This window comes from Canis lupus, chromosome 22, assembly GCF_011100685.1.
Source record: "Canis lupus familiaris isolate Mischka breed German Shepherd chromosome 22, alternate assembly UU_Cfam_GSD_1.0, whole genome shotgun sequence".
NCBI classification, from domain to species: domain Eukaryota; kingdom Metazoa; phylum Chordata; class Mammalia; order Carnivora; family Canidae; genus Canis; species Canis lupus.
In genome coordinates, this window is record NC_049243.1 from 11,227,149 (window position 1) to 11,243,585 (window position 16,437).

At 34.8% G+C, this 16,437-nt stretch overlaps 1 long non-coding RNA gene and 1 other non-coding gene across 2 annotated transcripts in view; both read left to right on the forward strand.

Moving 5' to 3' along the window:
- The window catches only part of LOC111091830, a 50,229-nt gene extending 36,235 nt beyond the window's left edge, over nucleotides 1-13,994 (forward strand). Inside the window, exon 5 of the long non-coding RNA XR_005376300.1 lies at nucleotides 13,587-13,994. This is a non-coding gene — a long non-coding RNA (uncharacterized LOC111091830). The remainder of the gene's footprint in view (nucleotides 1-13,586) is intronic.
- Nucleotides 3,500-3,606, forward strand: LOC119865275. The gene has a single exon (XR_005376654.1). It is a non-coding gene; the product is annotated as a U6 spliceosomal RNA (small nuclear RNA).
- Nucleotides 13,995-16,437: the final 2,443 nt, after the last annotated feature.

Sequence of the window (16,437 nt, forward strand, 5' to 3'; positions counted from 1 at the left end):
TCCCAGTTAGTGATATTTATGGTATACATTTTCATAAGTTTAATAACCACCATTGGAGGTGAGATTATTGTTATTATGAAGTTTTAAAAGGGTCTGGCTATTTTCTCATAAGCAAATGCTATGCCAACAAAGCTCAGCAGTGTTATCTGTTTTCATAGGATTTTTCTAAATCAAATATCACATTTTATTGAATGGTGAAAATATATAGAGATAGAATCAGTGGAATGAATTAGCTAAAATTAAATACATTTTTACTTATGCGCAGTACCACTCATCTTAAAATGCACTGTATTTTCAATTATTTAAATATATAGTTATCAAATTACTTTGAGAATTATATTATTTTTTAAATATTGTTTCTAAAATCTATATAGATTCAGTGAAAAAATGGCTACCCATAACAAAGTTGCAGTAAAAGCAAACTTAAAAGCCTTAATTTAGGAATAGAAGTGTGGCCTTTACCTTCAGACTAATATTCTGAAAATTTGGGGTAATTTTATACTTCTTTCTAACCTCTTTATAATTCCTCAGAGAATTCTTATTTCATTTGTATTTGCTTAGAATGTTTTGCTAATAGCTTCTTTTCAATATGGCTTTAGAATACTTCTTAGAAAAGTTACTCTATAAATATATCACATCAATTCTAAAACATATATTGAGTAAAATATTCACCAGCTGATAAAGTTTTCAGTTATTTGCATAAGTTTAGCCAATAGTGGAAATAAATCACTTCATCAACCTTCTTCTTTGTTTTTCTTTTCATTATTTTTAAATTGCCCTAATGCATTTTATTCACCTCTGATCCTATATTCTATACCCACCTCTGAATTCTGAATCCCACATCAGTAAGTAATGCTTAGTTTTGCCTCATGTCTTGGATCAGAGTAATGGAAATTTGTGGAAATAATATTTCCGGTGATAATTTTTATTAAAAAATCTTCAGAGGAGGATGAGAAGATGGCAGAACTAGATAACACATCAGTGTAAATAACCCAAAAAATGATCCAAAATGTGGCAAAGCAAACTCCACAACTAAAGGTAGAAAAGAGACCACATCACAGAAGGTAGGAAGGTGGAGAAACAGTTCGGGAGTGAAATGGACCATAGTGATCTGGGGTGAGGAGTGTATAGAGAAGGGAGAGAAACAGACTGAGAATCTGCAAGGAGAGAATCACACTGGGAAACCTGCACAGTGTAGGCAAACTCCTATAACATTTAGCTTTGAAAGCAAGAGGGGCTGAACTTTGTGAGTTATTAGAATCAGCATAATTTAAAGCTTGGAATTTTAAAAATCAGCAAGGTAGGCTCAGGGGGAACCTTGAGGATGTCAGGAAGTCAAGCCCCCACCTCTAAAGAGATAGCAGGAAAAACAGCCAGTGGAGATAAGGTGCAGAAGCAGCAATTTGAAAAATGCCCCGGGGAAGGGAGAGGGATTATTCATTCATTGCAGAGCTGACTCTGAGAGGCAAGAATCTCCAGGAGACTGCTCCAGGAACAAAGGGGCTAATAGATACCATTTCCCTCACCCACTCTCTCCCCCAACCAGCATAAACACTTGACCACCTGAAAAAACCAGCACAGGGCTGACACTCACTACCTAACTTGCTCACACCAAGCCCCACATAGCAAAAATCCACCTCTGACAGTTACACTCGCCTCAGTCCTGGTACCTTGAACTCCTCCCCTAGAATATCAGTTCAAACCTCTAACAACACCTCATCTCCTGACCTGTGGATTTTGTGGGCCTTAGTTCTGGCTGCAGTGGTTAGAGGTCACATTTCACAAGCAAACTAGCATACCCCTTGTTAAAATGTGTGGTCCCTAACCAGCCAGAGACCAAACACAGCACACAACAGGCAAAGAGTGTTTGCAGACAACTGGAATGAAGGAAAAAGAGGACAGCTCAACAGCAGGGTACATACAGCATACACAGGAGATACTCCCTGAAGCACCAGGCCCTAGAGAACAGGAGACACTTCACTGCATGGCACTACAGGATTTTTTCTTTATAAGGCCCTTACCTTTAAAGGCAAGGGATGTAGCTGATTTTCCTAACACACAGAAACAGAGAGAGTTAGACATACTAAGGAACCAGAGGAATATCTCCCAAATGAAAGAACACCACCAAACCACAGCAAAACAGATATAAGTAATATAGATACTCACTGGACTTAAGAGTGGAGGACATAAGATCCTTAACAAAGAAACGAAGAAACAAATGAAGAACACAGCAAATGAAATTGAAAAGACATTAGATAGAACAAATAGCCAATTAGCGGAAGCAGAGGAATGAATCAATAAGCTGGAAGAGTAATTGAAAAATTAACAAGGTGAATAAATGAGAGGGAAAAATGTGCATATTGAGACTAGTCTTAGGGAACTCAGTGACTCCATCAAGCATAATATTCACATTATTGGGACTCATAGGAAGAATAGAGAGAAAAGGGAGCAGAAAGTATATTTGAAGAAATAATAGCAGAAAATTTCCTTACTCTGGAGAAGGAAATAGATATCCAGATCCAGGAGGCACAGAGATCCCCGCAAAAATTCAACCCCAGGAGATCCACACCAAGACTCATAGGAATGAAAATGGCAAAAAGGATAAAGAAAAACCTTCAAAGCAGCAAGAGAAAAGAAGATAGTTACATGAAAAGGAAACCCCATAAGACAATAGCAGATTTTTCCAAGCCAGAAGAGCATAGCATGATATATTCAAAGTGCTGAACAGGAAAAAATCTGCAGCCAAGAATACTCTATCCAGCAAGGCTATCATTCAGAATACAAGGAAAGATAAAGAATTTCCCAAAGAAAGGTTAAAAGAGATCATGATTACTAAATCAGCTCTTTAAGAAACATTAAAGGGAACTCTTTGAGTGGAAAGACTATAAGTGATAGTATGAAAACTAAATCACAAATGCAGTAAAAATTAGTATTTCTGTAAAAATCAGTCAAGGGATTCATAAAATTAAAGGATAGAAAACATGGAACCATTTACTTAAAATTTGGGGAGAAGGGTAAAGAATAGATTCAAATTTAAGTGACTATCAACTTAGTATACACTGCCATATGCAGAAGATGTTATATGTAAACCTAATGGTAACTGCAAGTCAAAAAACAGTAATAGATATACACAGAATAAAGAGAAATGGGTGTAAGTATATAACTAAAAAAAGCCAACACCATGGAGGAGAGCTAGAGAAGGATGAAAAATGAACTACAAAACAATCACAAAACAAGTATCAAAATGGCAATAGATATCTCTCAATAATTACTTTGAAATTAAATCAATTAAATTCTCCAATCAACAGAAAACGAAGTGGATTTAAAAAACAATAATAAGACCCATCTATATGCTCCGGGTAAGGGACTCATTTCAGATCAAAAGACACCTACTGACTGAAAGTGAAGGGATGAAATTTTTGTCATGCAAATGGATGTCATAAGAGGGTCAGAGAAGCAATATTTATATTGGCCAGAATAGACTTTAACATAAAGACTGGTGCTCACTTTGGCAGCACATATACTAAAATTGGAATGATACAGAGAATATTAGCATGGCCCTTGCACAAGGATAACACAAAGACTGGAATGATACAAAAAGGGATAAGATACGATAAGAAAGAGGAGAATCCAACAAGAAAATATATCAATTGCAAATATTCATGCACCCAACATGCGAGCACCCAAATATATAAAACAGTTAATAACAAACATAAATTTACTAGTCAGTAGCAATACAATTAGAGTAGGGGACATTAATACCCCCACTTACATGGATAGATCATCCAAACAGAAAATCAACAAGGAAACTGTAGCTTTGAATAACACACTGGACCAGATGGCTCTAACATCAGTCTATTCAGAACTTCCCATCCTAAGACAGCAGAATACACATTCTTTTCAAGTGCACATGAAACATTCTTCAGAACAGATCACATATTAGGCCACAGAACAAGCTTCAAAAAATTCAAAGGATCAAAGTCATACCATGCACCTTTTCTGACTTCAATGATATGAAACTAGAAATCAACCACAGGACAAAATCTGAAAGAGCACAAATAAATGGAGGCTAAATAACATGCTACTAAACAATGAATGAGTCAAGCGAGAAATCAGAAAAGAAATTAAAAAATTACATGGAAACAAATGAAACTGAAAATACATTGGTACAAAATCTTTGGGATGAAGGAAAAACAGGTCTGAGAGGGAAATTTACAGCAAACTTCCTACCTCTAGGAGCCTACCTCAAGAAGCAAGAAAAATTTCAAACAACCTAACCTTAAACCTAAAGGAGCTAGAAAAAGAGGAACAAACAAAACCCAAAACCTGCAGAAGAAGGAAGGAAATAATAAAGATTAGAGCAAAAATAAATGATACAGAAACTAAAACAAAACCAAAAAAAAAAAAAAAATCAGTGAAACCTGGAGCTATTTTTTGAAAAAGTCAAGAAAGTTAATAAACATCTAGCCAGCTTCATCAGAAGGAAGTGGAAGAGGAGGGGGAGGAGGAGGAGGAAGAGGAGGAAAAACAGGTACTCAAATAAACAAAGTCGTAAATGAAGTAGGAGAAATAGCAACCAACACTACAGAAATACAAGCAAATATAAGAGAATATTATGAAAACATTATGCGAATACATTGGACAGCCTTGAGGAAATGGATAATTTCTGAGACATAGGTAACCTCTCAAAGCTGAATCAGAAAGAAACAGAAAATTTGAATAGACTAATTACCAGCAATGAAAGTAAATCAGTAATCAAAAAACTCCTAACAAACAAAAGTTCAGGAACAGGTGGCTTTACAGGCAAATTTTACCAAACACTGAAAGAAGAATTAATACCTAGTTTTTTCAAAACTATTCCAAAAAAATAGAAGAGGAAGGAAAACTTCCAAACTCATTCTATGAGGCCAATATCATTCTGAGTCCAAAACCAGATAAAGAAACTACAAAAAAAGAGAAGAGGACAATATCTTTGATGTACATAGATGCAAAAATCTTCAACAAAATACTAGCAAACTGAATTCAATAATATATTTAAAAAATCATTTCCATGATCAAGTGGGATTTATTTCCAGGATACAAGGATGTTTCAATATTCACCTATTAATCAATGTTATACATCACATGAACAAGTGTAAGAATAAAAGACATGGTCATTTCAATAGATGCAGAAGAAACATTTGAGAAGTTGGTCTAGAGGGAACATACTGCAAAATAATAAAGGCCTTATATGAAAAATCTAGAGCAAAAATGATACTCAAAGCGGGAAAAACGGAAAGCTTTCCTCCTAAGGTTAGGAACAAGACAAGGATGTCCACTCTCAATATTTTTATTCAATGAAGTACTGGAAATCCTAGTCACAGCTGTTAGACAACATAAAGAAATACAAGACATCCAAATTGGTAAGGAATAAGTACAACTCCCACTATTTGCAGGTGACATGGTACTATCCATAAAAAACCCTAAATACTCCACCAAAACACTACTAAAACTGATAAATTAATTCAGTAAAGGTTTAGCATACAAAATCAATGGACAGAAATCTGAAGCATCAGAAGGTTAAATTAAGAGGGGCACCTGATGACTCTGTGAATAGAGCATGTGACTTAATCTCTTGGGGTTGTGAAATTGAGCCCCAGGTTGAGTGTAGAGATGGCTTAAAATCAAAAAATCTTTTTAAAAAAGTGAAATTAAGAGAACAATCCCATTTACAATTGTACCCAAAATAGTAAAGTACTTAGGAATAAATTTAACCAAAGCAGTAAAAGACTTGTATTCTGAACACTAAAAAACCCTGATGAAAGAAATTGAAGACTACACAAATGGAAAGACATTCCATGCTCATTGATTTGCAGTATAAATGTTATTAAAATGTCCATACTACCCAAAGCAATCTACAGATTGAATACAATCCCATCAAAATATCAACAGCATTTTTCACAGAACTAAAACTAACAAAATTTGTATGAAACCAAAAAAGAACTTGCATAGCCAAAGCAATCTTGAAGAAAAAGCTGGAGGAATCACAATTCAAGATTTCAAGTTATATTACGAAGCTATAGTAATCAAAACACTATGGTACTGGCACAAAAACAGACCCATAGATCAATGGAATGGGATAGAGAACCCAGAAATAAACCCACAATTGTATGGTTAATTAATATTTGACAAAGGAGAAATGGATATACAACGGGGAAAAGACAATCTCTTTAACAAATGGTATTGGGAAAAGTACACAGCCACATGTAAAAGAATGAAACTGGGCCACTTTCTTGAGCCATACACAAAATAAACTCAAAATGGGTTAAAGACCTAAATATGAAATCTGAAACCATAGAAATCCTAGAAGAGTGCACAGGCAGTAATCTCTGACATAGGCCATCGTAATATTTTTTTCTGGATATATCTCCTGAGGCAAGGGAAATAAATGCAAAAATAAACTGTTGGGATTACATCAAAATAAAAACTTCTGAACTGTGAAGTAAAACAACCAATGAAACTAAAAGGCACCCTAATGAGTGAGAGAAGATATTTACAAATGATACATCTGGTAAAGGGTTAGGACATAAAGTACCTATAGAACTCAAACCAAAAACTTGAATTAAGAAATGGTCAGAAGACAAGAAAAGACATTTCTCTGAAGAGGACATATAGATGGCTAACACATTTGTGAAAAGATGCTCAACATCACTCATCATCAGGGAAATGCAAATCAAAAGATGTACTGATTCATTATATTGTATACCAGAAACTAATACAACCCTATTTGTTAATTATACTGGAATTCAAAAATAAATAATTTTAAATATCTTCATATTCAAGTTTCTCATTTCTGAATACATCCATTAGTAGGTATTAACTGTCATGAATCCCATAGATGTAAACATAAATATTTTAAAGTTGAGATCATTTTAGTTAAGGATTTGTGAATTACAGGGCTGGAATGATTTGTTACAGAAGTGGCTTCCTTGGAAATTGCTTCACATCTATGTAAATAGAGGTCTTATGAAAACCTCTTACCAGATTTTATCATCACTGCAAAGTTTCCTGGATTTTTGTGAATTTTCCCAGATGTATGCTCCTGAACACTTTTAACATTTCAGAGTGTGAGGCAGGATGTTTGTCCGTTCTGTTTCATGCTATTCTGTATTTGCTCTCACCTGAAATGTCCTTTGAAAATATATGAATCAACTTCTTTAACATATGTGTCCTATGCTGTTTTGGATTTAGAATTATTTATAAATGGTGTTTTGGATTTAGAATTATTTATAAATGGTGTCTGAAGTTAATTCACTAATCCACAAATTAAAATAAAGCCTAGGTAGACCAGATGTTACAGTGGAGATCTATTTTCAAATGAGGTAACCCAGTATCTCATGAATGACTTTTGGCATGAATGAATTTTTCAGATTAATGCACTCGAACTAACCCAGAAGAGGGACCTCAACTGATAAATGGGACAGAGAGGAATCTCATTTTGAAGGTAGAGCTTTGTTGTAAGAAGTATAATATGGCTCTTACCTAATGAAGTTAAACTGAGGCTGCATTTGACACCCCGGTAGTGAGGGATGGATATAGAGGTGTGAAATGGTTTCACAGCTTTCTGAAAATTACGAGTGTCCAAGAGACTATGAAAGAGCAAAACTATGTGGAGCACTAAAGAACACTGCCGTTTTTTACTTTATTTAGAAACTGAAGTAATCAACTTTACATATTATCTGTAGTGTACCAGACTGTGTTACTTATTTCTTAATCTGTGTAAATAAGATCATGTAATGATTTCCTGCTTTTGACCATTTCGACGGTAGGATTTTGTTACTCAGATATAATCTTTAAAGATTTTACACCTAGCCTACTAAGTAGACTGGTAATCAAATATTGTAGGAGATTGTTCTACATATCCATTTTACCCTCTTTGATTGGCTCTTGCATATATTTATTTACATTGCTTTGCACCTTTTGTGTTTTACCCGTGAGTACTACAGAGGTGTCTTGAAATATTAAGTAGCATCTCTAACAGTTTTTGACATTGCATTGATCCCTAAGGAAAACTATGGTTGTGTACTCTACATTTACATTAATTATGACTTTTATTTATGCAAATTTGATAAGTCATTGGAGAGTGGAAATGGTGAGTATGTCGGATATAAAGTGAAATCCTTTCTAGTTAATTGATTTTTCATTTGCTTTACTGCATTAAGAGGAATTGTGTTAGCAATGAACTTAACTCAGCCTGGGTTTTATTCCTTTGATCTATTGCTTCATGAAATCTATCTCTTCCTTTCTTTTAATGTTTAGTAACTGCTTACCATTCTGCTTTTTATCCTCTGACCTAAGCTAATTAGTTTTCTTCACTATCATAACACTACAATAACTGTTATTTTCTCCCATTTCTCTTTAGAGTGATACAAGTATAATGAAGGGTCTGGTGATTTGTATTTTAACTGTCTAACTACATCAAAATGTGAAACTTTAAGAAGAGAGTCAAACATATTATGCATGCCATGTAACATATCTCATCTGTTTCTCATCTTAAAGGTCCTTAGATCTTCTTAGGACAACATCTTCAACCTATAAAATGATATTTTGAGGAGAGCACACATTTCAGGGAGTCTAAATTTAAAGGTAGAAGATTATCTCTAAGGTTGATCTATTGGAATTACTTATCTGAACCAAAGTAATTCAAGTAATTCAGGTGTAGTGAAACACTTCTAATTTTAAATTCAGAAGCATTAAGGAGTGAGTTGGATTATTGGCTATAGCACTTAGTTGATCCTCTTTCTTATCATCCTTGACTTTTAAAGCCTGGCCTTTTTAAAATGTTCTTCAGAAATCCATGTGCTCACAGCATTTGATTCATTAATTTTGAAAGACTATTACAAAGGTCTTTTAAGTGATAAGTTCAGAGATACCTAAAACCCAAGTGTGAACATACACAATTAAAAGAAAGAACTCAGTAAAAATGTCATAACGAATCAAAAGTTCCAAAGTGAATCTTGAGTAAAAGGAAGGTGATCATATTTTACAGACAAGTTTTTTGTTTTGTTTTGTTTTAAACCGAATCCTCAATACATGGATCCTTGAAGTTGGACATAGGCAGAGGATAAAGAACTTTCTTTGTATCTCTAGGCTGTAATTGTTTTCAATGAATATATCTGTAAGCCTTTTATTTGTGTCATTTATTAGCAAGTTTTAGCACTTGAGGGGATAAAGAGAAAACAGATTTTTATAGATATCAAGCTAAATGTCTAAGTGGAACAGGTGCCTATTTTAATCATGGGAAGTCTAGACATAAGCTAAACTTTTAAGATATTGTTCTTTCTTCCTCTTTTATTTCTTTCTTTCCTTCTTTAAAGAATTAGTAACATTTAGCAAGAGTAATGATGAAATTGTTGCTAGTTATTAAAATCCCAATTCCCATCCAATACTCCCTATTGTTCTATATATATGTATAATATATATATTTGTGTTTATAATATATATTACAGATGAACACATATACTTAATATGTAATTATGTATCATGATCTGCACAAAATGCTGTTTTGGATTTAGAATTATTTATAAGCTGAGTTTCTCATGCTTAGCTAAATTATATTCCAGCATTGATGTGAACTATTTTCAACTAAGTAGCAATAATTGGTTTACATATTTTAATCTGTTATCATAAAGAAAGTTGTTTATTTGACTTTGTTTTCCAATTATATACAACTTGTTTGCCACTGTACCGGCACAGTAGATGTAAAAAGCTGCATCATTATGTTACTTCAAACTTAAACAATTTATCACTCAGCTGGGAGGAAACAAGCCAGTAACTACTACTTGAGCTGGGCCTTGAGACAGAATCAGAATTATTCCAATGGAGAGAAGAAAGGGAAAGATCCTTTAAGACTGGGGAGGAATGTTCACAAACAGAGAAGGGACAGGGAGAAGAGAGCCCTGCTGTGGGCAGGGGTGGCGGGGGATAGGTATTGGACAAGGTGGGACTCTCCATATAGATTGCCCATCAAGGGAAGCCAAACAATCGGGCTGAGAGGTGGCTGTATTACTGCATTAAGAGCAAACGTGTTTCTAGGCAAAGAGGAAAGACAAGTAAAAGAGTGAGAGAAGATCAACTCTGAAAAAAGAAGAAACCACTGCCAAGTCTCAGAAGACAAGAAAATATAAATGGCTAAACACAAAGAAATGTAAAGCACATCTTAGGAAAGTAAAGACACAGGGATTTCACCCCACTTGGTACATACATTTCTGCCTTCATTGCAGACAAGACTGACTATAACATCTTTTTCTTCAAGAAAAAACTCATCAGCCCCAGAACCATTCACAAGCCAGGACTCCAGGGACTCCTTATCCATCATTACCATCAGAGGAGATGGAACCTTATCTGCTATCTTACAAATAATACATAAGAGTTAAAGAGGAATTTTAGATAGAAGTCACTAATGTTATCATTTTTACTTTCAAACATGTAGATAGATAATTTTACTGTTGAGTCCCTGATAGGTAGTTTACTGCTTGCACGGTGGTGGGACATTGTCTACATACACTGAGTTTTAAGGTTGTGTTTCTCAAATTATGGTCTGCAGACCACCTCCAGCAAAATCTCTGGATTCCAGAACTTCTGGATTCTTCTGCTAAGGATTCTTCTCTCTGAATGAGAATCCAAGGCAGGGAACATAGGAGCTGTGTTTTCAGCAAGCACCTTGCAAGAATGTTACGTACCAAGTTGATGATATACATGAGTATAAGGAGCACTGGTCTGGGGAGCCTTCCTGCGTATCAGTGTTCAAACAGCAAATGCTGACAGAGCCAACCTGGTAAGGTTACTTTTCCTTGGTGATGCTTAAGTTCCTTTTAATTCACAGGTTTGGGAAGGCATCAAACATACTTGCTGAGATAAAATTTAATGCTAACTGTGTTTGCTAAACAAATAATATACATTCATGCACAAGACTCAAATAATACATTGATATAACTAATTTTTTTCTGATGTTAACTACTAGCGATTTAGAATATGAAAGTGAAAATTCCAACAGCCATAATTAGGGTATGCATCCTGAGTAGATTCTTTTTCACTCTTGCCTGCTCATTGTTATGTCACTATGTTAGTCTTACTTCTTCTAGCTTATGTGTTCTGTAACCCTAATAGAGTGCTGCCCATTGTAAATTCCTAATAAAGACTTGTTAAATTAAATTGTGCTTGATTTTCCCCTCTGGTGATGCAAAACAAAGTAACATGCCATCCAGAGTTGTGAAGGAAAGAAAATAGCTTTTCACAGGTGGCTAGATTCAAGCCATATCTTGTTTAACATCATATTCAGAGCTACTAATAATAGTCCAGCTAAATCATAAAATTTAAAGCCATATTCCTCCCTATTTTCCTTTTCTCTTATATATGCTTTTTACCTTCTGTGCCTTTCCTCACTTTATTACTTCTGCCTTTATTCCCCCCATATCCTACTCCTTTCTCATGTTTGCCTATCTAGATGAAATATTTTCAACCTATGACTATCCACAAATTCATTTGCCATTTCTCTCCGATAGCAGTCAAATATACCTTGTTTTTCTCATGTTTATGGAAGTATAATTTATTTATATATAAATGTCTTCAAAAGCAGATTTTCTTTGCTTCTCCAGCATCTGAGTGTACATAGTAGGTGCTCAATTATACCTAAAAAATTAATAAATTAATATATAATCAAGAAAGCCAGGGATGCCTGGGTGGCTCAGTGGTTAAGCATCTTCCTTTGGCTCAGGTCATGATCCTGGGTCCAGGGATGGAGTCCTGCATCTCCCTCTGTTTATGTCTCTGCCCCTTTCTCTCTTTGTCCCTAATAAATAAATAAATCTTAAAAAAAAAAAAAAAAAAAAAAAAGAAGAAGAAAGCAAGCCAGCTCTGGGAGGACTGTTTAAGGACAGATTCTTTTTTGCCTCATTTAAAATGACCTTGCTAGTAAAAGTTTGCTCTGATTTGGACCATAGAACCATTCTATGATTCTTGAAATATAACTATTTTACATTTGCAAAACACCAATGAATATTTTTGAGATTTTCACTGGTCCATAGTACCATTGTTTAACAGGTAAACACACAAAGTGGGGAGAGAAATTCAATCATTTCTTGGCTACACATTGACATTCCACTTAAGTAAGCTCTTGTGCATTTGTTTTAATTATTCTTTCTAGAAGTTTTAGAGATAGTTAAGAAAAGGAATTATAATGCCTAAAAGTCTATAAAAATAAAAAAAAATTAACAATGGACTATAAGATTTTATGACAAGGATGGAAAGTGAGATAGGAAGGACATGCTATGTATTTAAATGCATTTGAATCCATTGTCAGAGCCACTGTGTGAGATATGCTCAGTCTATGGATAGGCATTAAAATGAGTAAGAGACTGAGGTTCAGTGAAGCTCAACATAGTATTCCAAATGACTCTGGGAGAAAAAAAAATCCCGGAACTTTTAATACTTCTTTGAAAACATAAATTTGTGAAAAAATACATTTCTTAGAATATTTCAATCTCAGGTCTAATATATTACCCTGAAGAATAGTCTCCTCTCTTGCCTGAATGCCAAAGACTAAATAGTAATTTATTCCCTGAGGTAGTGGATGTTGAGGGTTTGTATTATGGGACTAAAAATTACCAGAGATAAAATAGAGTTACTTCACAATAATTTTTTTCTCAGGATCTGCCATATAATACACCACCTATCCTCCTAATTCATATTATGACACTGAAAATACCAGGTCGTCAAATTTAGCTATAAATTACTTCACACCCCTACAAGCACTGGCATTCCAGAAAGTAAATTAATTTTTCACTTTTGGTTTCAGATTATTGACTTTTGGTAAAAGGGTTATGCTAATTTTTCTGGTCAAGTGTCAGTTGATGAGTCCCACAGGGCACAGTTAGAATGCTACAAAGATCCCTTGTCGTTATCAAATATCTTTAGGCAATTGTGAAACCAAATTAATAGATTTATCCCACTCCACCCCCAAAATAGTGGGAAAAGAAAAGAAAACAATAATCATTACCTTATTACTGCATAATAGCTGTAGGACTATATATTTAGCCTCTATTTTACATTTGAGTATATTTTATTTAAACAATTTTAAAACATGTACAAAAATAATACAATAAAATTGAAGCTATCCTTTAATGTCACCCTTTGGAAAGGAAGTTAGGACGCTGTTCTACATATTTTCTCTGAATCTGCCTTGAAATATGCATAAATTCACATGACATTTTGGTAAATGTATTTCCCTAAGAAGATTCCATGCATTTCAGGAAGTGTATAATTTGACAATTACTAAAGAAATTATTCATTTCTCATGTATAAAAAATAAATAGTTGCATTAAATACATGTAACCTGTCAGAATGTGACTTATGATTGCCTCCAGCAATAGCAACGTATGTGCTCTGCTCATTCAATTTAATAATACATTTTCAATAATAAATAAATTAGGTCATAAATTTGTGTTACGTGCTGGAACCTAGAAATAACTCTCTCTCCTTCTCTCCCTCCCCTTTTTCTTTCACCCTACCCCCACTCTCTCCTTCCCATCTCTCTCTCTTCAACACAGAGTACTCCACAGAAGCCAACATCTTTTGAAAAAAATAAAACAAGTATCATGCCAACAGAAAAATAAATAGTCCAAGAAGAAAATAGGCAATAATGAATATGATCAATAATTCTTAAGAACTCTTCCTTATAATTTTATTAATTTGTTACATCTCTAATCTTCTTTTATCCCAATAGAACCCTGTGAGGATCTATAATATTCCTTTAACAGTTCAACATCAGTGGAAACCAAGGTCCACTGAGGTCAAGTGATTGGCCAGTTCATACAGGAAGTAGCAATTCCCGTGGTGGGGAAGAAAGAAGGCTGTTGGCATTAAGAAGCAGAAGAAACCTCTGGTGGGAAAAAAGGCTGCAGCTACCAAGAAACCAGCTGCTGAGAAGCCTGCAGAAAAAAAAAAAAAAAAAAAAACTCACTACAGAAGAAAAGAAGCCTGCTGCATAAACTTAAATTCGTTTATTCCATAAATGTTGAATCATTTTGGACAGATCTGATCAAAGGCAGTGAGAAACATGGGGGGGAAAAAAGGAAGTAGTAATTAGTAGCATATTTAGTTTGAGAATAGTTTTCTTGACGTCAGTTCCATATTCTTTCTATGGAACAAATAAGTGGATGATATTGGAATGCTAATTCTCTCACTTAATTTTGCTAGCTTCATGGCTTGTCCTTTATTCTTGTCTGAAATTCTTTTCGTTTGCTTCTGTCCTAATACAGAAATGTAAGCAGTTAAAGGGGGTATTCTTGCTTCTTGCTTTGGTCTCCAAGATGAAGACACAGTTCTCAATCTAATGGGCTGAACTGCACCTTGTGTTAAATGCCAAGGAGATGTAGGACTAGGGGATGACTGAAAATGAACAGGACAAATGCAAATAATACTACAGCCTTTTTTTTTTAAGCAATGAAGCAGGATAAGCAAAACAAAACAAGCTCAGATCTTGAAATGTACAATGTAGCTTTTAGTGTGATGGGAGATATATATACATATTTAAGTAGGGGTTAAAACCAGACCTTTTTTTTTTTTTCTTTTTTTTTTTTTTTTGTAAATTAGAAGGATAGGCTGTGTAAAGGGAGTGGTTTGGTCAGTGGTTGCAAGTTTCAATGTATTCTTTTTTTTATTTTTTTATTTTTGTTTCAATGTATTCTTAATGTGAAATCATCATTGTTGAGGTCTGAGGTTATAAATGTACTTGTTTATAAAAGAAATATCCAGGATTTTGTAAGGCACATGATTGCTTATGAAGGACACACATAATAAAAGCAGCAAAAGTTTGAATTAGATGATTAGGAGCCTAACCCCTAGCTTTACCACTGATTAGCTGCATGTTCTCAGAAAGCTGAGGTTCAAATTTTCAGCTAGTGAAATGATGAAGAGTCATTGTAATATTTGAGATAAGGCTCACTAAATACTGAACATTCTCTTCTTGTTTTCTGTAGATCCAACCTTGCTTCTCTACCTTGCACTTTAATAATACTTTGTCGACACTCTACTGAATTAATCTCCTTTTCTGATGTATTTTGGATTCAGACAATGAAAGTTATCCACAGGAGAAGGGAAAGGGAGAGAAGGAAGTGATGTAGGTATTTCTTCTCCTATGAAGGAGATTCATAGTAACTGCCTTGAGATTGTGAGAATTATCAATTGACACATGGAAATTTCCATGTGGAACCATCAATCTTATGATTAATTATTTAAAGTGTCAGATATCATAAAAGGACTAAGAATGTTTATATGTATTGAAAAGTGAACTAATTTACTGATTGATTATACATATTTATATTTGATTGGATATTATTGAAAATTGCACAAACATCATATATCCATCAATAATTCTCTAATTATAAATGTAAAAGTAAGACAAAAATAGCTTTTATCAGGATGCCTCGGTGGCTTAGTGTTTGAGCGTCTCACTTCAGCTCAGGGCATGATCCCAGAATCCTGGGATCGAGTCCCACTTCAGGCTCCCCACAGGGAGCCTGCTTCTCCCTCTGCCTATGTCTCTGCCTCTGTGTTTCTCATGAATAAATAAATAAAATCTTTGGAAAAAAATACCTTTTATCTTTTCCATTATGAGAATCGTGACAAATATGTTATTTATGTCCACCAAGGAGTGGCTAGGATGGGGACTGTTGGGAAAGAGGCCTCTGCCTTTTGCTCTGGGGAGGCAGATAAGAGTGATCACAGCTTTGAACAAGCTCATCCTGCCTATGGCTCTGACTCCAATGGTAGACTCACTATGGGGACTGGTTTCACACTTGCTGGGATAAACAGCAGCAAACAAAATTTATTCCATTGAATGACAAAAATAGAAGATATTAAGAATTGGGTTTAATGAACTAAAAAATTTTGGCCAAAAATACAAAATAGGACCAGGGATCCCTGGGTGGCGCAGCGGTTTGGCGCCTGCCTTTGGCCCAGGGCGCGATCCTGGAGACCCGGGATCGAATCCCACGTCGGGCTCCCGGTGCATGGAGCCTGCTTCTCCCTCTGCCTGTGTCTCTGCCTCTCTCTCTCTCTCTCTATCATAAATAAATAAAAATTAAAAAAAAAATAGGACCAAAATATGTTTTTAATTTAGAATGCCACAAACCACATCAGTTAAATGATTCTGGTAGCCTAACTTTTAAAAATTGCACACTGGCTAACATTTTTCAATCACTTTTCTGAAGCAGTTTAAAATATATATCAGAGAATATCAGCTGATTCACCTTTACAAAGCCAGAGCAAAATAAATTCGTACGAAAGATTCTCATCCTAGTAAATGTTAAGAAGATGAGCATTCATTTTCCTGATGTTTCCTATCAGTGAGATTTCCAATAACCCATAGTTTCAGGCAATTCACTCCTTCTACCTCAT